Source organism: Emydura macquarii, unplaced genomic scaffold, assembly GCF_026122565.2.
Source record: "Emydura macquarii macquarii isolate MOO-44397 ecotype Brisbane River unplaced genomic scaffold, CSIRO-AGI_Emac_v2 contig_2063, whole genome shotgun sequence".
Taxonomy (NCBI): Eukaryota; Metazoa; Chordata; order Testudines; family Chelidae; genus Emydura; species Emydura macquarii.
In genome coordinates, this window is record NW_027132200.1 from 3,332,918 (window position 1) to 3,360,047 (window position 27,130).

Below are 27,130 nucleotides of genomic sequence, written 5' to 3' on the forward strand. Positions count from 1 at the left end.
ACCCACTTAGATCTACTTTTCACATAACACCAACAAAGAATAAACTGTCCCCACTACAAATAAATAAAATGAATGAGCCCCCACAAACTCCAGTCCCTGAAGACTGAAAGGAAGAGAGAAAGAGGTTAAAGTGTTCCCTTTTTAAAAGGCTGAGGTGTGCAGATACCCAATGACTGCTGCTGTATAAAAATCTAGATAGCTATGAAATAACCAGATTTTGAAATGAAATAACCAAACAGCAGATTTTTTGTGAAAAAACCTCACACATTTGATCCTTCCCCTTCCAATCAAGGATTTCACACCCTCATCTATTTAAAATTATACAATTTGGACACCATGCTGCAGTATCAATATAATCAGCATGTTTTGGGGACAAAGCATAGGCTTTCTCCAACAGAGGTCAGCTTAAACATTCAGTCATGGTGGTGCTTCTTATTTGGTTTTGAGGTTTTCTTGGTTTTTTTTTTTTTTAATTTTTAGGGCCCCAGTCAAGGCCGTAGTCAATATTGGATCCCTATTGTGTTTGGTGGTGAATAAACAAACACTTAGCATGACACAGACCCTGTTTTGAAGATTTTATGACCTATAGAACATATTTAACCACAATGAATAATCCTTTTGATTTCAGTGAAACTACTCAGATCACTACAGTTAAGCTACACAACACAACACTATAGGTAATTGTTGGCAGACTCAGGGCCTATCTTTAAGGTAACAATAACAAGTGGGCAGGAGGGTAAGGCTACCAGGTAATAAGGTTATGTAGGTTAGCGAGTTGGTCAAGTTATATATTTGAAAAATAGCTGTTTGCACATGCTCACTAGAGGCTTCCTACAGCTTTGCAGTTAAATTCCTCAGAGATTCTATCTGCACTGAGCATGCACAAGGCTCAGCAGGATTTTCATTCAGTTGCAGAGGGCTGGGTCAGAGCTGCGCAATGGAACTGAAAGCAGGGCGATTGTCTGTACTGTGCTCTGAGTGATCCCTCCCACAGTGCGGCGCTTCCTGATATAGATGCAGAGGGGATGAGAGCTGGACCTGGGGGTGGTGGGGAGTAAACTGGGACAAAGAGTCTGGAAGAATAAGACTAGGACTGGAGGCTAGCAAGGGAAGCCTGAACAAAGACACTGGGATTGAGAGCCGGGGAATGGGACTGATGGGGTGAGGAGGCTAGAACTGGATACGGAAGGGCTGGGACTGGCTGGGCAAGGAAACTGGTATTTGGAACCAGTAGAGCAGGGGAAAGGAGAATGGGGGTAGGGGAGACAGGGTGTGGAGAAGAACTGGGAACTGATGGGCAAGAAGCCTGAACGAGCAGGGAAACTGAGAAAGTGGTATACTGTGGGTCTCTGGTACCCAAGGGCCAAGCCTGCATTTGTGTCCCCCCAGGCCTCACACACACCCTGCCCCATGCAGGACAGGAGGGTCCCTGACTCCCACCAGACAGCACCACCCCTAGATGCCCCATGGAGGGGGATCTGTACCTGTGGGGGAGACACATCATTTACCTTCTCCTGCTTGGGGAGCTTTCTGGTTCTCATTGTGGTGGCCGCTGCCCTCCCCCTACTCTGCACTTCTCCAGCCCAAGCCCTGCGCCTGGTGCCAACTCAGGTGCAGCGGCCTCACCCTGGCCTGGATGGGGATTCACAGAGTCTGATGCATGTCTACATTCAAGAAGTTGTCTGCAGCACTGGAATTGAGACGTGCCCACTGTGGTAGGAGCTGTTGGACCTTGCCCAGTATGTGCAGCTAAACCTGCACCCAGAGATGTGGTGACCGCTTTAGTGGCTCCGGTTGGGTGTCAGTGAACTCTTGGGGGATGTTCCAAAGTGTAACTCCAAAATCTTCCCATCCCTGACCCTGCTTCGGAGCCTAAATTTATTCATTTCCAGACATCCTCCAAACAGGAAACCTTGATAGTGTGTGGCCAGCCTCAATGCAGTAAAAATACAAGTGTTGCATCAGCACTGTTCCCTTTCTTCAATGGTCAAAATCATCTTCAGGCCAGATCAGCTTGCGCGGGCTTGGGAAGTAGGCTTTGGGGTGATGGCACAGCATCATTGTGACTCCCCTCTTCTCTCTCCACTCACAAAGATAGTTATCAGTGCAAATGAATAAGAATGCATCCAGGCCCACAGGAGTCTTCAGATGGTCTAGTTCATCTTTGACTTCCTTGCTCAATCTTGCTCAGAACTGATACAAGTGGGCTGCCTCATTCTATTCTGTGTCTGCCATTAGCCAATGGAAATGTGTGACAAGCCTTCTGCATGGAGGCTTCAGTCAAGGATGTGCAGTAGGGGGGTCGTCAAAAATTGTGGAGAAGGCCTGAAGGAAAACCTACCAATCTGTCAGCATTGCACTATCTCATTCCAGCAAGGGGGAGGCCCAGTCCAAGGCTTCTCCAGATAACAGGCGGATCACCAATTCCCACTTTGGTCTCATTGGTGGGATAGGTCAAGTGATGGACTAGAAAGAATGAGTGACACTGATTAAAGAATCCCCTGAATTTCTGGCAGTTCCCATTGAAACGTTTGGATAAGGGCATGGTGGAACCCTGTTCCAGTGGCGGGCCAGTGATCTGAGCCTAGAGTGCTGTGTGCCTTGCTTGTAGTTGAGCCACCTGCTCATGGAGGGCTTGGTTTTCCTCCAGAAGCTCAAGTCAGCAGAACATGATTCTCTGCTTGGAAATGAATGACCAGCTCCTGCAAATCTGATGCCCTATGGGGTTCACTGGACAATGGGATGCCCTCTCCCTTGATATCCATACTGGGGCATTGATTGTGGAGGGGCCAGGGACATCTGTGCAAACCGTGATGGCCAGGATGTGGATGGTCAGGGGTCTAATGGTTGGGAGCCAGAATCAGGACTAATGGGTACGTCTGGAGCCCAGGATTAGAGACAATCAGAAACCAGGAAGCAGAGCTGAGGGTCAGAGCCTGGGTTGCAAGTCAGGAACAAAAATGGAGATCTGAAGCCAGGAACCAAAGCATGGTGAAGGAGCAAGGTCTATAGTAGCAGCCAGTTGGGGATCCACCTAGTTGTGCAGACAATTTCCTGGTGTCTCCTCCAGGCTTAAGCAGTGTGCATGGACCAATCAGGGATGCTGGGACCACGGCCAGCCAGACCCTCTGTTTGGCACATCCTGTGATGATTAGACCTACATGTCTTTAAATGTTAGGAAATGCAGAATAATGGTTGCCTGTGCCTCCTTGTGAGTTTGCATTATGATAAATCTTTAATTATATGATCACACACAATTTTTTTGCACAGGATTCATGATTCATTCAGCGCACAGGATGGATATTGTTCATTTAATGATCAGCTATTCAATATTTTGTTTTCTCATTATTGTTTGATGGGTGGTCCCCTGCCTTATTTACTGCACACCCACCTCTGAAGACAGATTGACTAATTTCCACATGGACTTCTCTACAGTGGTCGTCCCTATAGCATCTGCGTGCTTCACAAACAATTTACCTTCACAGCAACCTTCTGAGATGAGGGGGTTTTATTATTCCCATTTTAGAGATGGGGATCTGAGGCTCAGCAATATTAAGCTGAAAAGTATCCACTAATCTGGCCAATTTAAGACACCTGGCTCCTGATTTTTCAGAGTTCTTAGCATTATATAGCACTTTGTATGTTCAAAGTATATCTCCCATTGAGATCAGTCGTACCTATGAGTAGTCAGCACTCTGGTAAATCAGAAAATGAGGAACACGAGTGACCACCTGTGAAAAGTTTGGTTTAATTGACTTACCTAACCTCACACAGGAACTCTATGGCAGAGGCAGGGATGGAATCTAATTCTTCAGGGCATCATTCAGCTAACTTTACCTTTAGACTGTCTTGTCTGTTCCTGCAATCCTCTGCCTCATTCATTACACACCTTCTAGCCCCAGACCCTTTGGGACTTGTCATTGGGCCCCTGCCCTGCAAATCTCTCTGGCCACCCCTGACATGCTATCTAAATTGGCTGAACACCATTCAGCTGGTCCACCTCTGAACCACACTTGGGAGCCATCTATCAGTGCTCATGCTTCATTCACTTCCTCTCCCTCGTGTCCTGCTCCAACACCAAGAGGTGAGACCTGTTGCCACCTAAGGAAAAAGAGGAACCCAGTGGGACAATCTGTACTCCACTCTGTTCCCACTGCCCATCAGGGATATCTGCTGGTGGCTCCTTCATGGAGCCGTAAGTGTGGGAGTGTATCTGGCGTGTATCACGAACTCGCCCAAGACCTAAGGGAGAGCATGGTGCATGTCTACATGGAGTACATCAAGTTGCAGCCCCTCTTCCAGCTCCTTCAAAACCTGTTACTGAGGTTCTGTCTACGCTTTTCCCAATATCTCCTGATCTATACACACCCCATCTGTTGCACCCCAAAGTCATGGGACCTCCTTGTCAACCTCCTCCTGGCGCTGGTCAAGATGGCCATCTATTGTGCCAGGAGGAGGAAGCTTGGACAGGGGGAGGAGAGGGTGCTCTGTGACTGTAGGACCTAGTTCCATTCCCTCGTAAAGTTACATCTCTAAGCAGAGTTCCTCTCGGAGGTGTCCAGTGACTCCCTAGACACCTAAGGAACAGTGGGCGCTGTCAGGAGCTCTCTGCTCAGTGTCCCCTTCTGGTTACCTGATTTTTGTCCTGTGACCTTCACTCCCATCCCTGTATTCTCATGTGTTGTCCACAGTATTAATTTGTGCCCTGGGTCCACTGGTTCCTCCTCCTCAGATGAGAGGGATGGCCGTTAGGTATGGGCGGGCTTAGGCCCACCATCCCCCTGGTTTCACAATAGATACACACCTTCAAACTTCTGCAACAAATGAAGAAAGGGTTCTACAGAGAACAGTCTTCTTCACTACACAACCTTGATTCATCCCCAAAACAAATTCATCCTATGCACTGAATGAGGCAGGGGTCCAATGGTAAAAAAATAGTTTCTGATCATGTAATTAAAGACTATCGTTATGCACATATACAAGGGGGCCAAATTAAAGTCACACAGGCAGCCTTAATTCTGGCCTTTCCTAACTTTTAAGGCTTTTCTCCAACCTTAAAATGTTCTTTTAACATAATTTTGTGTGTTTATATTATGTATATATAATACCTTCTTGTCCCTAGTTCCATTTTAACTGACTTTTTAATTTAGTGAAATTTTAAAAACCTGTTATTTTAAAATAAATAACTTGGCACCCCCTTGTCTATTTCTAAATTTACATGTTTTTGAAATGTCCACATATTTCTGCTTTATAATGTTTTAAATAAAAGAATACACAATAATTTCAACAGATTCCCTGGCTACTCTTTATTTCCCAGCCCATCCCCAGCCATAATCCATTTGCTGCCACTCCACCAATCAAGCCAATCCCCCTTACCCACAATGAAACAACCAGATCAACCAAATCAGCTCTGGGGAATTTGAAGACACTGTATTTGTGAGCCCTGTGCTCAAGCGCATCTGAGAACAGTGGTGAAGGACAACATGAAGCCATTTTTCTTTCATCCAGTCCTAAAGGCAACATAGAGGATGCTTCATCTCCACACACAAATTAGAGCAGCCTATAGGCTCGAATGGTGTTTCCTGCACCTCACATGCCCCTATGATGAGGAAACCTGCATAGCCAGCTCCACATCAGCTAAGGATTTCTTCCATTTAGGGCAGCGTTAAGTCCCCTTTACACTTCTGGATTGATAAAAGTGGACTTAGCATGGGGCAGGATCTGTGCTTTGTGTAGTATAATTCTTATGTGCTGAGTTTGATGAACAGTCCACTGATTTTACAGATACTAAGAAGAATTCAAAGTGACTGCATAGGAATTTAGAAGCAGTTTCCAAAAGCAATGGTAAACCATAGGTTTGAGATTGAATTCTAAGTTATTTCTGAGTGTACTTGTAAATAACCTTAGTGGGTGTCCATGTAATGTCTTGTGTAATCAACTGTGAAGAAGTCTCAAATGTTGTCTTGCAGTCCTTCCAGCCTTACAGAGGCTCAGGTCCAGGACAGTGTTTATAAAGTTTCTAAGCAATCACACTGGGTGACAGTTTTTCCCTGAGAGGCAGGTGGTGTAATGAGCATCTCTAGTTTATCATCTCTCAGAGAGACAAAAGGGCAAGGATTCGGTGACAATGTGTACTACAGAGCTTGTGGCATTTAAAAAGACAGAGATCCTATCTTTTGAGAAGCTAAATATATAAAGCCTGGAGATGCGAATTTTATTAAAGTTTAATTTCAGTATACACCTCTCCAACAACTCCAGATGCATTTTCAATTTAGAATTGAAGTCTCTCACTGTTACCACCAATTGAAAATACTTTTCATCATAAGGGAGAGATGGAAGGTGCAGAATGATGGACAAAAAGAATGTGAAAAACAGGATTATTTTTAACAAATTGCAATTCTTTATGAGCCAATTTCTCAAGGCACATGCATTTGAGAATTTGGCTGTACCCATCCTCTCTCTACTTGATCATGACTCCATGGAATTATAATGAGGAAAAAGCAGAGAGTGTATCTTTGTGCATGCACATGTGCCCTCCTCTTTAAACTACAATGCAAAGGACCCTGCTGCAGCTAAAAGCGTCTGGCGCGAGGATGTCATATTGTGGATTTGTTTGGCTGACTATAATAAAGACAGTGGCTGGTTTTGCTTGGGGGGACAGACAAAAGTTTAATCAGTTCTCAGAATGTCCGGTTAGAGCACTTTCTTTTCTGAAATGATTGTAAAAAAGTTTTAAACTGGTATAGTGTGTACTAAAGCAGTAGGAATTTACAGAGGCATGTGATACCGCATGATTATTGCTGTGAATTAACCATAAATATATATTTGATTGAAGTCATAAACCAGAGTTTGCAACTGAAGGTATGTCTACACTGCAATTAAACATCTGCAGCTGGCCCATGTCAGCTGACTTGGGCTACAGGGATATTTATTTGCAGCATAGCTGTTTGGGCTAGGGCTGGAGCCTGGCCTCTAGGACCCTGCGATGGGGGGAGAGTTCCCGTTGAAGTGATTACTTTAATGCTGTTAGGACTTTATTGTGTTGTGAATGATGCTAGAGCACTAGATATTGGAAAGGCATTTTTTATTATTTTAAATCTAAATAAATAAATAAAGACACTTGCATTGGTGTACTTGTTTCTTCACACCCTAAAGAAACTTTGTCAGAAAAGTAGTTATCAGGTTAGCAGAAAGGTTCTCTCTCTTCTGATGTCATTGTGTAGCTTTTAAAGCTACCACCATATGGTGGGGGAAGATGTGGAAGAGCAGGTAGAATGAGAGGGGCAGACATGAGGGAGATGCACACTGAAGTGACAATTTCTACATCCTTTAAAATGGTACTGTTTATGGTCCTCTCATTGCTAACAAGCACAGAAGAGTGCACAAGGATTCCAGCTGCCCTCTGTGCAGCTGCACAAGAGACTTAGGAGGTTAGGGCTATGTGTGTGTCATCTCATAATATGTGAATTCAGATACCATGGGGTTGGGGCACAGTATAAAAACAGAGAAAACCAGAATCTGGTCCTATGTGCACTGGATCTGTGATAGACTTAAATATTCAGTAAATAACTTATACCTTAAAAGTTAGTGTTAGGGTAAAAGTATATAATGTAAATTCATATAAGTATTTAGGCCTGTGTATTTGCCTGAGATGGGATTCTGGGTCTCTGTGCCTACCTGAAAGTCAAAGTCTCTGAGCTACAGATGTTAGCAAAGACCAAAAACATAGTGTGTTCCTCTTGCCTGTCTGCAATTAGATTTTTTTTTATTATTATTATTATTGTGAAAAGATAAGGGATGCAGTTAAATGTTTCAAGGCATAGTGAAGATGTGATATATGAATGCACAAGTGAGGGCAAGCCCTGTCTCCCTCTTTAAGACAGATGCCAGAGCAAGGCAAAGCAACCGGCTGGGAAAGCAAGGGAGGTGTTAAAAAGAAACAAACATAGGGCCATAAACTGACCATGACCAAGATGTGATATGACTCCCTGCCCCTCCCATGGAGTACAAAAGGGGTTGTACTAAAGTCCCCAAACCCGCCAAATGGAATGTGATCATACATTGGAAGTGGTGGTACCGGGGGGAGAGGGTGGCCTGCAGCTATAATTAAGGCTATCAAGAAGAAGGGAGAGGTGGTTTCGTCAGCGTACAGAATCATGGTCAGGGAAAGAGGGAGTTCTATGGCCATGTAGAACTAGAACTGGGAGAGAAGGAAACTCTATTGGCATATAAAGAAATAAACCTAACTGGTGTGAAGGGCTTGGAGGTATGGTTATGGTTTTAAGCTTGTCAGTGTGACCCTCAATAAACCCTTCACGGAGTGCCTGTAGCTTGGACTCTGAACTGTTGCTGTCGAACTGTGTCTGGGAACTGAGAGGGGACAGGGAAGGGGAGCCCTAACAGTTAACATCTAGTATGCTATTCTTTTTTTGTGCAGTATCACTCATGTTTTGCTTCAGTTATATATAAGGACAAATCAAAAAAAAAAAAAAAATGTCAGCGGGTTTGTGTTTTGGAGCTTTTTCTAAAAAAGCAGCAGCACTTCTTTGGGTTGCAGATTAACAACGATGTTAACATTATTATTGTTTCTTATGTGTTGATGGTGTGCTCAGTGCTGGACATAACACAGAAGGGCCCTGCTGGAGATTACTGTCTGAATGGAAGGGTGCAATAATGCTGGTACAAACTAGTCTGGCTGACCAAAGGCAGATTATCTGAGAGCACCGTAATATTTTAAAACAGGGAGAATGCCTAATGCACATGCTTTAACACCGGTCAGTTTGGCCGAAGAAGTTTGGCAGAGGAACTCTGAAGCAAATCCAGCTTCAAGTGTAGCAGGTGCAGAGGACTCCTTTGCAGCTGAAAAGAAACCCAGAGGGTTACACAGGATCTGCCCTCCCCTGCAATGGAAGGCACCATGCTACTGCTGCAGCTCTGTACATGTAGAAGAAACAGAGCATGCATCGGCAAGGGGAGGGGTTGGAATACTGGATCCATTGCTATGTGAATCCTTTCCCCATCCACTCCTGTATGTGGTGAGGGTATCCAAGTAGGAGACCTACATTGGCTAGTCTAACCATTAGACTAGAGTACCCTCTACAGAATTACTCTCTATGCCCCACCCACATTTCTCCCCTGGGCCTGCCCAGCTATTCAGGTTAGCTATTGGGGATTGGATTTTGCATAGTTCCTACATTGTATTTTAAATGTAAAACCCCTCAAGCAGTGGATGATGCCCAGTTCTTTCAGAGACTCCAAACAAGAACTTAAATGTCACTATTTACAATGGGGCTTTCCTGGGAAATAGTCTTATCCATCCAGATTATGTCATAAAAATATATGGCTGGCACAGACCTCAAGAGGTCAGTAATCCAATACCCTGTTCTGAGGCATAATCAAGTAGACCCAGACCATCCCTGACAGGTGTTTGTCTAACCTGTTCTTAAAAACCTACAGAGACAGAGATTCCACAATCTCCCTTGGTATCTTATTCCAGTGCTTAACTAGCTATATAGTTAGAACCTTTTCCCTAATGCATAGCCTACAGCGCCCTTCCTGCAGCCTAAGCTAATTACTTCTTGCCCTACCTTCAGTGATCATGGAGAACAATCAATTGCCATCCTTTTCATAACAGTTCTTTACATATTGCAGGACTGTTCTCAGGTCTCCCCTCCGTCTTCTTTTCTCAAGACTAAACATGCTCAGGGCTTTTTTTACTTTTAACCTTTTCTTCTAAGTCAGGTATTCTAAATTTTTTACAAATAGTTCTAACTACTAGTATTTCTAAGGTTCTCTTAGTGTGGATTAATTTTATCAGTAGAGGATAATGGCATTTGGTTTATGTGTTGTCTTGAGGGTCCCTGTAATAGCGAGGACACTGCTGATCCATGTAGCTGTCCTGGAGCAAAACTACTCAGTTACTCAGCTGTTTTCTGGAATTGAGTAGAATCATGAGATATCTCAATACTGTATATTTTAGCTGCAGTCAGCAGCTAAAAGCCTTTGTTTATTTTTCCTACCATGATGAGTACAGAAAATCTATTTTAACTCTTTTTTATATCTTAATCTTCCTGGAATTCATGATTGATGCCATGGGTCTAATACTTACTGTTGTAAAGGTAATCCATAGCACTGATGTCAGGAAGTGAAGTCTGCACCCCCTCCCTTTCGCCCCCCATCCAGCTATGGTAATCAGCAAAGCTTCCACAGTTTCTGAGAGCTGATCTCTGTTTTCTTTACTTAAGGGTCATCCAGAGGTGATTATTCAGATACAAACAAAACGTTCTGAATTGAAAGCAGAAGTCTTTCATTCCCCTCCACTCCCCATGTCTAGTTCTAATGTGAAGGAGAAGAAATCTTCTGAGGTTCAGCTCTCTTTTAGTTTTTCCCACTTCCCAGTTTCTAAAGACGGATGCCCTATATGAGGCTGGGTAACCTTTTATCAAGAAATAATAAAAACTATGAGATACACTCTAGTGTCTGCTCAGTACAACTGGAAATCTCTCAACAGATCTCTGGTGTCTGACCTTATCCATGGTCAGTGAAGCATTAAGACAAGGAATATATATCCTTAATTCCCAACACATTGTTATGACAGAGATTTTTGTAGCTGATGCTTTGTCCAAGAGCAAAGGCCTGTAGGACCCACCCTCCTGGAACGTGGATTTTTAATTGAAATGTGTCCCTCTGTGCCAGCTTTCAGAATCACAAAACTTTGAAACTGTTCACAGTCCCCTTGCATTTTGAATACTCTTGTTTCATCTCAGAGTTCTAGGAAGTGCTGGCAAAGATAATGAAGGGAAATCCAGAGAGATGCGTTGCTGATCCATGGTTACACTCCACAATTCTTAATAGACTTCCCTGCACTACTGGAGAAGCTGAATACAGTGACCTAAATGCCAAGTCAGAAGAAGGTCAACTATGCTGTGAAAGAATCTCTGATCACCAGATGTTCTCCTTGGAAATCACTGTAGAACAGACTGTAGTGCTCCTGTTCTCTGCTTGAGAAAACTGCAGCCAATGTGTACAGTATTTGTAAGCCTTGATTTGTAAGCATGTTCAAGCCAGAAGTGAAATCCCCCCGTTCAGCCGATAACTTCAGCTGTCAGGCTAATCAGTTAACTCCCTGCCATACTAAAACTGTGCAATTTGCATTGGCTTCTGTTTTTTCCTGGAGTAAGAAGTACCAGGGTATTGGCATGCCAGTCAGGCTGCCTCTATCTAAACCTATAAACCAAAAGATGGCTCCTTTGGGATCTTGTTAAATCTTTTGGCTTTAATTTACAGTTCCTCTTATTGCAGCATGTCTTTAGTTGTTAAACTATGTATGTTAACATTGTCTTGATCCACCTGGGTGTCATAACTGACTCAAAAACCAATAAACCAATAAACCCTGGATCAGGGAAAATCCAGAGGACCCCTCCCATCAGGGAGAATTAAACTCAGATCATAAAATAGAGCTGCCTAACAGGATTCAAACAACAGTACAAACAGAAGTTTGCGACCAAAGAACAAATAATTCCAATGAATAATATGTTCAATGAATTTAGCTGTGGATCAATAGGGAATATTTATAACTGAGCTGTTGCTTAGTTTTAAGAGGTCAGTGAAGTCACAGAGTGTTAGTGCTGTTCCCTGACTGCATATTCATGTACTTCTGCCAAAATACTTCTGCTTGCAAAGGGAAATGGAAGTTTTTGCAAATACTTGTTTGCGAATGTTAACATTTTTTTTTTCTGTGAATGTTTGTGGCAGTAAAGCGTGGTTCCTTAAATTCATGAGAAATATGCACCACAAAAAAAAATGTTTTGTGGATTCTTTTGCATTTTTTCCCCACCTGGAGAGGTGAAGAAACAAATTGACAGAGCCAGATGGGTACCCAGAAGTCACCTACCACAGGACAGACCCAACAAAGAAAACAACAGAACACCACTGTCCATCACTTACAGCCCCCAGATAAAATCTCTCCAACACATCATTAAGGATCTACAACCTATCCTAGCAGATGATCCCTCACTTGCTCAAGCCATGGGAGGCAGACCTATCCTTGCTTACAGACAGCCCCCCAGCCTGAAGCAAATACTCACCAGCAAATGTACACCATACAACAAGAACACTAACCCAGGAACCTATCCCTGCAACAAACCCCGTTGCCAGCTCTGCCCGCACATCGACTCTAGTGACACCATCACAGGTCCTAACCGCATCAGCCCCACCATCAGGAGCTCATTCACCTGCACATCTACTGATGTAATATATGCCATCATGTGCCAGCAATGCCCCTCTGCCATGTACATTGGCCAAACCAGACTGTCACTACGCAAAAGAATAAATGGACACAAATCAGACATAAAAAATGATAACATCCATAAACCAGTCGAAGAGCACTTCAATCTCCCAGGACACTCTGTAGCTGACTTGAAAGTTGCCATACTTCTACAAAAAAACTTCAAAAACAGACTTCAGCAAGAAACTGCAAAGCTGGAACTCATATGCAAACTTGACACAATCAAACTGGGTCTAAATAGGGACTTAAAATGGTTATCTCATTACAAGAAGTAATTGTCATTGTTCACACATTCTCACCTTCTAATCAATGATTGTGAATAGGCCACATCTACTCTAACTGAATGGACTTTGCTAACATCTACCCTTCCCCCTTGTTGTTCCTTCCCCTTGGATGTATATATATACCCTCTATCTGATTTCTATTTCTTGCATCTGATGAAGCGGGTTGCAGCCCACAAAAGCTTATGCCTGCAGAAATTAAATTTGTTAGTCTTTAAAGTGCTACAGGATTCTCGTTGTTTTTACCTGTCACACTGCATATCAAAACACTTGGAGTATGTGCACAGTGGTAAATGCTAGTTTAGAAGTGGGGCCCAGTCACTAAGGGAGCAGATGCATTTGCAGAAGTCAGTAGGGAGCATGACATTAGGCAGTAAAGCCTTTGGTGTAGGGACCATTTTTTTTGTTGTTGTTCTGAGTGTAGCCCCTCCCCTGAGGCAAAACTGGGTGCTTGCTAACTGGAAATCAGAGGCCCCTTCTCCCCCCTCCTCACATGGGTTGGATCCTGGGTTCTTTATTGCAGTGCCTAATGCTTCATCCAAGGTGACTCTTCTCTGTGCCAGGGACACAAGGAAAATAATTAAATTCTACTACTCTATTCACAAGGAATATAACCCAGTACACAACCACCACAAAACAAGCTCCAACCAATGACATTGCATGCTCAGAAAGAACAATATAACACATGGGATTTTGTTGAGGATAGGAAACAAAAGCTCTAGGGAAGGAAAGGATTATTATTAGCTAAAATACTAAATCATCAACAACATAACACCTTCCCCCACCTCCCTGCATTCACCACTGCACACAACCCCCTAGCACCCTTCCAGGCAAATGGGACACTGAGGATAAGTTCTGTGATGAGTGCTGCAGGTCTGTGAGCACTGTCCGGCTTAAACAAAAAGTGAGGAGTTCCCTTACAGTGTCTTCACCTGGGTGGGGCAGGGTCATCTCCTGGCACCCTAGTCTTCAGTCCTGTGCAGGTCTCATCTGGTTATAGGTAGCCAGCACCAGGTTGGTTCACTGCCTTCCTGATTGTTGGTCTCTGCAGGGCTAGAACTCCCCAACCATGTATTAAATCCCACAGCAACTCAAAGTCTCCCTTTGTGGAGTGGGAGATGATTAAAGATTCCTCAAGTTGTGCTGCTCCTTTCTCAGCTCCAAACTCAGTCACTATTCAAACAGCCCCAAAGTGAAATCAAAACTAACCCCTTTGTCTCTGAGGCAGCCTGCCCCCTTGAACTGAGGCGTCCTGTCTCCTCACTGACCCAGCAAACCGTCTGTAGAAATTGCTCTGTCCAAAGCTTCCCACTGGCTTTTGTAGGAGTTTCTAGTCTATTCTGTCCCCACTCTGAACTCTAAGCAGGCCAGGAAGTGGTGTTCAGAGTGGGCAGGTCATTAGTCTGGTTTTAAACTGAACAGTCCCTTTTTGGGAGTTTTGTCCCCCATCTGGTACTGAGACAAAACCAGACATGATTTGTCTGGTATTGGATGGAGGGTGCCATTTTGAAAAGCACACCACTGTGTCCCTGCTGGCATGATCCTAGAGGCTCAGTCCAGAGTTCCAGGAGCTAGCAAACTCCAAAGGTGGATTACACATGTTTGTACAGTGCCTAGTGCAATGGAGTCATGACCCATGACTGGGATTCCTAGTTGTTACCACAGTACAGATAATATGGTGCAGATTATTTGTAATCCATGGGTCTGGGGAGTGGACTTTCACTGAGTCTTACTGAAGTCACTCCATTGTGTGAAAATGGAATGATGCAATGTTCAGCTACTCAAAGACATTATGTCTTTATTTCACAAGTGATTTTAAATGAAAACAAATTATTTTTGATTCTAAGAACAGGTGATCTTATTTGATGGAAATAAAGATACATTCTGTCAATCCAATTCATACACCCACTAACATGCAGCTGTATACACATGGGGATCATTTTCTGTCATTCTCAAGCAAACGTATTTAATTTTCTTGCTTGTTCAAACAAAGAAATGCTTCTAGTTGTCTTTCCCTCTCCTTCCTTGCAGCAAGAAGACAGCTGTAGAATATCTGGCTCTGAGGCCTAATCTATACTAGAAAAGGCTTGCTAATATCGCAAACCTTTTCTAGTGTAAACTTAGCCTATGCCAGTACTGCTATACCAGCAGACCCTGTGGAGGTAGTTTATACCAACAGAAGAGAGCTTTTGCCAGTATAAAACTTATAGACTATTTTGTTCAGGAACTGGTATACTTGCAAAAGCATTTTTTGTCAGTATAGAAATGTTGAAAAAAACCAAAAAACTGATGTTGCTATACTGGGAAAAGTTTCTAGTTTACATCTAAACTGAGTCAGAAGCTGATGCAGAAGTAACATCTTCTGACTTCAGGTACTGCCCTAGATGTTTTCTTGGGTGATTTATCTCTTTATGCTGATTCTTTGATATAGACTTTTAACTCTGGCTCTTTGATAAATCATTCTGATTTCCATGTTTGAAGACCAATTTTAGATTTATGTTCTTATTCTATATTTTAAATTCTTTTCTGATGCCATCTTCTTGGACAATCACTCTTTATCCAAGCTGTTTTGTTTGCAAGAGCAACATTTCATCTACCTTTTTGGCTCCACAGATTGAGAATAAAAGGACTAGAAGAATCATCATTTTTAGTGTATGTGACCTGCTTAACTTATATTATATCTGAAAATACTTCTGTATCCACAAGGAGTCATCATGGTCTACATAAAACAGCACAAGGTTAGGAGTCAAACACAATGTTCTGATAACATGGATTCTGATACAACTTGCTGTGTGTCTTTGGGCAAGTCTCAAACTCTGTGCCTCAGTTTTCCCATCTGCAAAATGGGGGTAATAATATTTACTTTCATACCATACAGGGAAATTGTGAGGATTACATTCAGTAGTTAACATTTATAGAAAGCTTTAAATATTTAGAACTCTGCACAGTGTAAGTGTCACCAGTAAGTTTTACTATTATATGTTTTTGTTCCTTGGTGAGATTTTTTAAAATTCACATTCTAGGCATCCTATACTTTATGGCATCTGGTTCAAAAAACAATAAATTAAATTATATTTATGTATAGGGCACATCAAAAATATTATAAGTAAAAAATCAGAATTATCCAGCCACCATTATTTGTATTTACTTTCCCCTTTAACTGTGTTTCCATTCCCCTCACATAAACAGGAATCCTTATTCTTAAAATCTCTTTTGCCCTCACAAATGTCCTTATAAGTCCTGATGTAATTAGGATAAATATTTTCTACATAATTCACAGTTAGCAGAAATCATTTGTTCCAAGAAACTAAAAGCTCTTCTTCAGGCTCTGTTCTCTTTTCCTTTTGATATTCAGTTTAGAGCTAGCATGCCTCAGCAATAGATTTTACCAGCCTTAAGTAACCTCTTCAACTTAAGGCACTATAGACCATTTAATAAAGTGCATTTATTTAGTGCTAAATAAAAAAAAGAAGTTATATAAAGATAGAAGTTTGTAACATCAGAAAAGAAACACCAAGAAAGCTGTGCCTTTGCATGCTGATTCAGTCAGGAAACACAGCTTTGTCTTTATTGCCCCTAGAATAACATAGGTTATTCTTCAACTTCCTTTTTCATGTTCCCTCTATATTTTACACTTCTTAATAAGGGATGGATGATTACTATGTACTGTAAAGAAGACGTACATTAATAAATCATAGTGGTACTGATAGGAGTAAACTGTGTAACATGTACTGCAATACTTACACCATTGCACATTTCTTCCCTCCTATCAGCTGACTTATATGCATGTGTTTTATACTACATAACTGTCCCTTCGTTAGGTCAACCTTTCCTTTCCATAACCTAGGCCCTTTTGTGTTCCTTTTCTCATATATAATTGACCTGTTTTTTTTGTTTTGTTTTTTTGTTTTACACAAAAATTTGTCACAACATTCATACAACCCTCTTCTCCCTCCCAATCCCCCCTCCCCAAACAACTTCAGAAAATGTATATCCAGAAAATATAGGTAACCAATTGAACAAACAGAAGTCAGACATTCAAGTACCTCAGAGTTGTGCCACTACATGCTTCTACTTCCCAGTCATACTCCTTTCAGCTATCTAAGATACTTCTATGACCCCATTACTATAGCACCTGAGTACCTCATAATCTTCAGTGTATTTATCCTCACACCCCTGTAAGGTATTATTACAGAGGGAAATTTGAGGACCGGAGAGGTTAAGGGACTTGTCCAAGGTCATACAGAAAGTTTGTGATGGAGAAGAAACTTGAACTCAGGCCTCCTGAGGCCTAGCCTAGTGCTCTAATCATTGGATCATTTGTCCTTTATATTCCAACTTCCTGGAATTTTTAAATCACCCATCAAGATAAGAACCAATTTCAAAATATAAGAATTTCCAGCTGGACAGAAATTCCATTTTGCAATGAGGTCTAATGCACAGTAGAGGAAGTCCTTTCCCACAGGCCACATTAAAGCTGCAGTAGGCCATCCAACCCTAAGTCAGCCCGTTTATAGAATAGAGGGACAGGAGGATCCAAACAGCAGTAGATTTATTATTATCTAGCCCTGCATGCAGGCTTCTATGGTTGATCTAGTGTAGATATTTGGATTTAAAATACTTGTATGCATTATTGTAGTATCTGAGCACCTCACAATCTTTAATGTATTTATCCCTTACAACAACCCTGTGAGACAGGGAAGCACTATTATCCCCAGTTTACAGATAGGGAACTGAGGAACTGACAGACTTGCTCAAGATTTCACAGGAAGTCTGGCAGAGCACAGAACTGAATCCCAGCTTTCTAAGTCCCAGGCTAGCACCGTAAGCACTGGACCATCATTTCTCTGCATATCTGAGTATCATGTTGCACAGGGGTGGCGGCCAACCTCAGGAGATCAAAAACCATGAGCCAGACTCCCCCAAATCATGAGATTTAAAAAAAAATAAAATAAAAAATCAAAAGGCAGACTAAAAAACATCATTTAACTCTCCTTGATTCCTCTGTCAATGTGTGAGCATAAGAGAATTTGGGGTTAAAACACAACCTTTTATGAACACAAAGATGCCTGCCTCTCCCTGGCTGTTCAGAGACTTCCCTTTCCCTCTTCTCACTCATATGGGAACTGCCATTTATTTCCTGTTCCCATCTTGACCCAGCAGGAACATTTCTCATTTTGCTCCTCTAGGACTTCTTCTCTGTCCAAGTCCCAGCAGCACCACTTTCCCACCTCCCTGCTCCCCTGTGTCTCTCAGCTCAAGGGCCAAACATGAAGGCTGGGCTGGCAGGATAGGTCATGTATGCAGTCTTGTCTGCAGCCTCAAGGTTCTCGCACCAAGCTCCATCCCCATGTTCAGCCCTGAAAATAGTAAGGTTGGAGGAGTTTCTTGTGTCCTCACGACAGCTTCTCCTGCAAGGTCCAAAATCCTGTGACTCACAAATTGATTGTGAGAGTTGGCAAAATTACAACATTATCTTCCCCTTGTTACTCAGGGAGAAGTCCCCGTACACACCATTGCTTCCAGGCTGGGGGAGCTGTCATTTTATCCCTCCATCGCTCATCCCCTTCATTATCTTCTTCACCTTCCTCAGCCTTCCTCTTGCCCTTGACATCCCCTGTACCATGTTCTCCTGCAACCCCTCAGGCTGCCTCCTGGTTCCTCTCATTCTCTCCATCCATCTTTCACAGTATCCCTGACGCTCTTCACAGTCCCTGTGACCCTGTGCCCTGAACCCACAACCATTTTGCCTGTCTGCATGATTCACCTCACTGAAAACAGTGCAATTAGGCAGCCAACTATATTAGGGGCAGCCTCACTTCCACAATCAGATAGACTGTGGGGAAATGAGGGCCATTGTGCTGGCTTCAGCCCCATTGACTGAAACAGGAGATGGTGGCAATTTTGAATAAGGAAAATATTGTCAGTTAGCAGCCTTTCATCACATTTTCCATGAGACACCTAAAAATATCCCCAAAATCACTGGAGTTATGATATGTTTGTGAGAGATGACAGTACTGGGGCGCCCTTTCATTTGCCTCTTCCCTTCTGCCCTGCCATAGAGTTAGGGCCAGGATTTGCCCTACAGTGTTCTGGCAGAAAACGACTGATATAGAACTCAGTAATTTCATGTATGCAATGTCGATGTAGCTATGTTGGTCCCAGGATATTAGAGAGACAAGCTGGACGAGGTAATATCTTTTATTGGACTAACTATTACCTCTCCCACCTTGTCTCTCTAATTAATTTCATAACATACATGTGATACTAGAAGGAAACAATTCTCTTAATGAAGAGTTAAACCAGTGCACATGCTTCTAGACTGAAAAGGCAAGTTGTTTCAGCTAGGGGAGTATTTAAGGTAATGGAGACACATTGTCTTTCAGGGGCATCCCATTTTGCAGTCTGCTGAATACCATCAAACCAGTGATAGGCCTCCTATGGTTTGCAGCCTAGCCTTAATCAAGACACAGCAGGAACACACAGCTGGGGAGGGAGGGGGGGAGGAACAGTGAGCTATTCATTGTCACCATTGCCTTTTTGTATAATAAGGCAACCCTAGAGAAAAGAAGTTGTAGTCACAGCAGAGGGTGAGGGGAGGAGAGTTTACCCAATTCACTGGCTTCTGAACCCATGCTCTTCTTAAGTATCAATCATTTAAACCCAGAGCTGGTTGAGAGAGGTAGAAGTGCTGAGTCTGTGTGTGAATGGGATCGCTGACAGTACAGACAATTTTGTCCTAACAAGGGCCTTCTACAGTGAATAACTAAGACTAAGCTGGACTGTTTTTGCTGTCTAACAATGACTTCTGTTTAAAACTATGTTGTACAGAAACTGCATATATTGTAAAAAAGTACAAGAATAATTAATCAATCATTTATGTCCACTGTTGGTTTCCTAAAGAAGGAACACCCCATTCTCTGAGTCTAAATCTTAATGTCTTGGCAGCTGACTCAAATATGATGTCAGAAATAGAAGATATTTCCAGAAAGATGTTGAGTTGGAAGTTTGTTTGGTTTTTTTGTTCCTGCTTGAACACAAATGAACAAATAAGTGGTGGCTTTTATAAAGGCAAAACTTAAAGCAGATCAACATGAGATGAGGACAAGCCACGTAGCTGTCCAAAAAAGGAATTTAAAACCAGACTTGAAACTGCCTCAGAGGGTATAAAAGCTTATCGAAAAAGGATAAAGGAAAATCAGCAACAGATGAAAGATAGTCTGAAAGCACAGCTCAAACCTGGTTAGTCAGTCAGAAGTGACAAGAAGTACAAGACAACAAGACCCGAACATTCCAAAGGGATATGCAAACAGTTAAAAAAGGCTCAGACTGGTTTAGTAATATGAATGAGAGGGAACAATACATTTGGTTGACAATGTTATGCAGAATATTAAAAAATAATTCCAAAAATCGTTGGCCATGCTGGATCTAAAATTAACAGATATACTTCGTGAATGGGTGACAGCTACTCTGAACAGTTCAAAGAAAAGGGGGAGATCTTGTTTTTCTGAATAAACTATTAGAAATCTTTAATTTTTTCCATTATTTTATTTCATTTGACATACACCCTCAGCTCACATGGTGAAACATTTGGAGGTTACAATAGAAATACTTTAGTGCTTACTTAGACTAAGCCACAGATCTCGCTGACATTTTTTTTAAAAAGTGTGTTGTAGAAAACTCTGTTGTCCTGGTCAGTCTTTCACAAGAATATTATCTTAATTCCATAAGATTTGTCTAGGCTATAGTCAAACTTAATTGAATTAAGTTTAATATCTTTGAGGTAAAAAATGCAATTGTGTATGTGTTATTGGATGCAACTCCTCTAGAAGGAAGGGAATGCTAATGTAGTTTCTCTGGTTATCAGTCTTGAAGCCTCCTATCTGGATAGATATATACTAGTTCAAGGTAGATTCTCAAGGGACCAAAAGACAAAACAAGGATTTGTGGATAAATAGTCTGGTTTGAAACAGGCTCTGAACCTTTTTCCTGATCCAGCCAGTGGACAGGACCCATGCTCCACGGAGAACTGGGCCTACTGAGACCCCATAAGACTGTGTGCTTGTTCTGAGCTGAAGCTATGATTAACTTGAAAACACAAAGAAACCCTTTGGGTGCCGTGTTGAAGGATTAGTCCTGCCAGAGCCCATGTTATGGTTGGGGTGAACTCTGGTAAGCTTATTAGCATGTGTGTAGGTTCTTGTATTGTTTTTAATGTTTTCTCTGTAGTGCTTTTACCTTAAGAAAATAGGTCTGCATTAAAAGAACTATATGGTTTCTATAACTGTGGGCAGTCACATTGTTAACCATCTCTTAAGAGAAAGCAAGCAGATGTCCTTGGGCAGCCTGCCTCTATTGGGAATACCACCAGGAAACTCACTCCCATCTGGCCAGGGTGACTCGTGTCTCTGCCCAAAAAGAAAACAATTGGAGAGCCAGAAGTCTGAGAGTGGGTGCCCTTGTTATACCACTGAGGCAAAATATGGGTGCCATAAACTGTGACAGTTCTCTTTCATATTAAAAACAAGTTTCAGTGCCAAGTCTGTGTATGAGCTATTATTTAATGCAGAATAGATACAGTTTTTAAACATACACTATCTAGTAAATATTAAGTTACTAGACATGGGTCTGAATTATGGCCATAAAGGCTAGCTTGCACTTTTAAGACATTCATCTGGATTGGGGGTTATGTGCAATCATTCCATGCCGGAGGATCTCAAGTAATAGGAACACTGTGCTAACCTTCAGCATATGGCAGCCTCCTTCCCCGGTGCCCTTCTGAGCATGGTATGTATGATTATCCTTAGCCTTGTGCAGAATGCTAGTGAAAGAAAGGCTATTTAGAACCCTCATGTTCCCCTTCACTCCCATTGGCTGGAATTCATCAGGGGAAGCGGATGTTCACATGGTACAGGAGATGATGCAGTTTGCATACCACTTGAGATCTCCTGGCATGAGATGACTCTCCATAACCCCACATACAGAACTTTGCCTTTACAGCACAACCTAGCCTTTAGGGTATTAGTCTAAGCCCATCTCTAATAAACACTCACAGTACAGAGGTAATTTAGGTAACCCTGAATACTCACATATGGGCAAAGGATTTAGCTCTAAATCTGAAGATGCATAGTTTGGGGGGTTGCTTGACATATGAACATGCATCTATATCAGTGTGTGTAAATGGATCCTAGAATGGGCTCATTTGTAGCATATGACTACCCAGTTAAGTAGATGAAATCTAGCTCTGGTTAAAAATGTGTGGAATGAGCTTATTTCTTTACTGTAAGATACCAGGATACTGTCAGTATTTCGGGCTCTATGTAACACCAACATTCATTCTATTACACACTGCAGGACTAAATCAGATAGAGTTTTTCCTCATAACTTCCTTGTGTGAATCTCAGCAGGAAGAACAGCGTAATGGAAATAAAGTGACATCCTTCATGACACAGATACATTTTGAGACTTGTTACGGTCAGCCCTAAAAGGTAATGCAAAGATTAATACAATGGGTTGCTGCATGAAATGTATTCTAAAAAGGTTAAGTTCTTCTTGTGCAGAACGTATCTTTAAAAAATATGCCATCAAACAACTTTTTTTTAAATCCCTGTGGAGTTTCTTTTAACTGAAACAGAGGCTTGGGGAGTTTTCTCTGAACCATTATCTCTTGTGCTGTCTGCTAGGCTGCATGACGTAACTGGCATGACATGTTGTCTGGAGGATAGTTGTGTGACTTGTGCTGCCATAATGGATCATGATATGCAGTCAGATTGTTGAACCCGTTTGAAAAGATAAGTGTACCATGTTCTTTGAACTGTCTTAGTTGGGTTTGTCCCAGTTAACATCAGACACCAAATAAGATTTTAGCAAGCAATGCAAGTAAACTGAAACTTATGAATGCTTTAAAAACTGCATTTTAGTTACTCCGGAGCATGTTTCAAACACTTAAGGTAATCCCTGGATGGTATCACTTTCCCTGTATTTGCTTTCAACCTGTCTGTTTTCTGAAGTCATTTCAGATATTTGGATTACACAGCATTAATCCAGACGTGTCATTTAACATCAAACCCTACCTTGGTAAAATAGTAATTAAGAAAGACGACACTATTTTGTCATCCTCAGCTTGTCTACAAGACAAATGAGAGTCTTGACTATTACTTATTATGTTGTTCAATAAGTAAAAATTTCAGTGATATGAACAAGAGCCACTTTGTAATTTGTAAATCTACAAGAAAAAAAGGAGGAGATTCTATTAGGAAAGTTCAAAAAAAGGATATTTTATTGAAGGTAAAGCATATAGTGTAGTATATCTGATGTTTTTCTTAATGAGTTAACTGTTTTGTCACTGAAGTACTTTATGATTTTTGTAATTTACACAATACAGTATTAATATTGTAATTAAATTAGTATCAATACAGGATTAGTTTTACCTATGGTCTCAAAGCACATTTTAAATGGTTATAAAACAAATATATTTTATATACCTGTCAAGACTGCAGGGCAAACTGCACTTCAGACCCCTTTTAGTTCTCTCACTTAATGTCCCAGCTATTCTTATCTTAACTCCCTTGAAGTTGTTTACACCTAGTGTCTTATCTCTGTCATTGGTTTTTTTTTTTTCTCCCTAACAGCCTCGTTTGACTAAACCACACGCAGACAGACCAGCTAATATCAAGTAAGTAAACTGAAGTACATATAATATTCATAAAAAGTACAGACATGGCCCACATTCTCCAAAATGTCATACAACTAGCTAATGGAACTCTGCCCCAATATATTTGGGAAAATATCTAAGCAGGATTTAAAAAAGTCATAAAGCCTAATTCTGCCTTAGATTCCAATGACGCTACTTAAGGAGGAACTACTGAACATGAATAAGAGTGATAGAATCTCACACACAGGCATTTGTATGAACTATAAGAACCGCACAGGGTGGAAAAGGTAATATCTTTCATTGTGCCAACTTCTGTTGGAGTAAGAAGCTTTTGATCTTACACAGAGCTCTTTTTCTAGTCTGGCTACAACACTGCAAGAACTGCACCCACATTTACATTAGATAACAGAAATTTATAATAGATGTCTTGCCTCAAGAGGTACATGAGTCACTAAATATCTGCAATTCGGAAGAAGTTTCCCATAATTGTCCATTATGGAGGTTTTACATCTTTCTCCTAGCAGTATAGTACTGGCCACTGTTGGGGAAGGATAATGAACTGGATAAACCAATGGCTTCATCAGGTATGGCAACCCTTGTAGACCTATGCACAGATGTTTGGGAAGCTTCTTTTAAACTGTATATTTTAGGCAAAATGTTTCAAGTATACTGTATCACTAATGGTTCAGAAAATACCTGTTCAGGTTCTAGGACATGGTTCTGCTTATACATTCGCTTACAAAACAAACACATTACTTCAGGGTGACTGGGTTGACTTTTCAAGTCTAACAAGACTAGGTTGACAGAAATCCAACTAACTGAAGATGAGATGGCAAACGAAGATACCCTTTAAGTTGTTCTAATTTCTATTATTAACAACATGCAGTAGGATTCCTGGTCAAAAGAGAAATCAAAAGGCCTCACACGCCTGTCACAGTTCAGGGCAACTGTGCCTATATCTCCCCTTAGTGGGCCAAGAAGGGCACCCATTCTCAAGCTTCAGTTTGCCAACTGTTACTTCTCTTCCTTCTGACAGGGTATTTTCAGGCTGCACAGTCCCCTGCCTTCACTGTGTTACCCCCTGCACAGAGAGGCAGCCCAAGGACACCTGCTTGCTTTCTCTTCAGTAACAGAGAACAGGTGTAATTGCTACAGTTATAAAGGTACCACACAGCACTTTCTATACAAGTCTACTTTATCCTTAAGGTAAAAAGCATTACAGAGAAAAATATATACAAAGCAATAAAAGAACCTACATGTATGCTAATAAGATTACTAGAGTTAACCCAAACGTCGATGGATTCTAGCAGGAGTAGTCATTCAAACCCCCACCCAATAGGATTTCCCTGTGGTTACAAGTTCATCATAGCCTCAGGTCAGAGCTAGCACCTCTTTCTATGAGACTTTAGTAGTCCCAATCATTCTAACCCTACCCTAAGGATTGGAGCCCCTCCCTGGGCCAGAAATCTTGCCTGTTTGATGAATCAGGAAGGCAGTCATGAGTCAGATTAAAAGCAAGAAATATCCAGATATGCTTTCTCACCCACACAAGGGATCAACTGGAAAACCCCATATGGGAAAGGACAATTCCTGCTAGTACAAGGAGTCAGGATCAGGACCTCTCTTCATTTTCGAGATTTGTTATTGTTACAGTTTTCTTCCGATGTTAGCTTTAGATGTCACTACCATGAATGGAACCACAATTACAGGCCTCTAGTAGAAAGTCCATCTGAGAATGTAGCTTGCCAGATGCCCTGAAATGCCTGGTTCACTGGGATATGGGAAAAGGGCTCAACCACTTTTCCCCAAAACATCCCCAAGCAGCATGCATAGGAGGGCTCAGCAAAGCTACTACCTTCCCTTTGTAAGCACTGCTTCTCATGCTCCAGGGTCAGTCTCTTTAGAGTGCTCACTGTTAGATATCTCTGGGCTGCACATCTCATTCTTTTCCCACTTACCCGGTGAGTAATTCATTAAAAATTAATAGTGCATTAACATGTCTTTTGAGGATTAAAGTTAGTATCTGAAAATAAAAAAAATGAAATAAAGCTGCACAAAAACCTGCAAACTAGGCACGATAGAATTATCAGAGTTAAAAGCAACAATAGTCTGCCATTATGGAAGTCTAGATGAGAACAGATACTTGCCTACTTAGGCAAAACAAAAATATATCCCTGATCAGCCTAGTCCATTCAAATCAGGTATAGCTACCAAGATATGTTTGATGATCAAGCCCTTCAGTATACTTTCTTTAAAAAAAGGAAAATGTCTTTTTTAATGAAAACCAGTTAATAGCCTAGAATTCCTACATCAGGAATTCTGAAAGTTTGCTGGATGTAAGTAGTACTAGATTGCACATCTTTGGAAACTCAGATGTACAAAATAGTACAAGACTCAAGAAATAAAGTGCATTTTGTTACCATCTCTGGCAAAAAATGTCTTTACTGTTCTGAAATAAACAACTGTTTCTCAGAGAATTTTGATCAGGATTCTGCTCCCATTGAAATTCTAATTAGCCTCAGATTCCTCATATGTAGTCTTAACTGAGTCATCTATTTATAATGGTTTGTTTTCTCAGATTAGCACAGGTCGTGTGAAAATACTGCAACTACACAAAAGCTACTTGGGTTTGCACACATGCACACGCACACACACACAAATAGAAACAGCCGTATTTAATTATAACTTTTCTAGGGGCTGCAAAGCTTTCACCAAACTGGACAGTGAAACATTTTATGTTACCTGGAGAACCATTTCTATCCAGAGGCTGGGTTTCACTGGCTTGTTTCTAATTTGGTTGAGGTGAATTTGTAGAAGCTTGTAAGTCATATGGAAGATCTTCTGGGAACTTAATTGGCTGAACCTGCCTCATATGACTGAGGAGGCCAACCACAATACCACCTGTGAAAGAAAGGGGGGGGGAGAAAGAGAGAATGAACTAACACAACCTAATCTAGAGTTAAGGCACAGCTCAGGAAGAAGGGGAAGGATAGATCATGGTGTAGCAGGAACTCCAGAAGGAATTCAGCTGACCCAACCAAAATTCCTCCTCTGGAGTAAACAGTTTAGTTGCTCCACACTCACTCTGCCCAACCTTTTCCACAATAAACATGCACGCACAGGCCCTGCACACAGCCAGCTCTCGCTTGGCCTCATGCTAGCTGCTAGGGCAACACTGACATTAGTCACAGCAGCACTGCATGATGCTAATCTGCACAGACAGTTTCAATAGGGAAAAACACCCTTTCGTGTCCCCACAGAACCAGCCACAGGCTAGCCCTGTGTGTTTAGTTGAGCTCTGCAAGTTTATTTTGTGAGTAAAGACCCCTTATATACATTTTCATAAAGCCACTCACCTTACAGAATGGTTAAGCTGGGTAGAGGGGCAGAAGGAAGCTTGAGTCTTCTGCAGAAATCTCACTAATATTAATACATCTCTAGGTGAAACTTAGAACTAGTTTATTTCCCACATTTCAGTTTTACAGCAAGGCCACATGCAAGCATGGCAGCAGATAAACTGAGGAATGGAAAAATGTTAGGTGTCTGGGATTGTTACTGTTTATATCTGTTCTATCTCACCTAGGAAAATAGGAGAGAGCAGCAACAGAGACAGCCCTACATACCAATAAAACCCCAAAACAAAACCCAGAGCTTTCCTCAGAATCAGCAGGCCTTATTCTGTTGCTTTTTCAGCCAGTGCAGTCATTTACACCAGTGCAAAATAAATGTAAAATACTATCATTCTGTTTTACACCTGTGTAAGTGCACAAGTGAAAATGATTACGCAAGTGAAAGGCACTGGAGATGAATCAGGCTTGCTCTTCTGGTTATGTGACTAGAAGGAGCCCCGGGCCCACCCAAGTCAATCACAGGCCCTGCCAGAAAATGACTTCTGGCTACGCCCCTATT

The 27,130-nt window shown here is 41.7% G+C and overlaps 1 long non-coding RNA gene across 1 annotated transcript in view; it reads right to left on the minus strand.

Annotated features, from left to right (window-relative positions):
- The window catches only part of LOC137159979 (uncharacterized), a 43,428-nt gene extending 16,534 nt beyond the window's left edge, over window positions 1–26,894 (minus strand). The window contains exons 1-2 of the long non-coding RNA XR_010921770.1: window positions 26,578–26,894; window positions 25,964–26,122 (exon numbers count right to left, since the gene is read on the minus strand). This is a non-coding gene — a long non-coding RNA (uncharacterized lncRNA). The remainder of the gene's footprint in view (window positions 1–25,963; window positions 26,123–26,577) is intronic.
- Window positions 26,895–27,130: the final 236 nt, after the last annotated feature.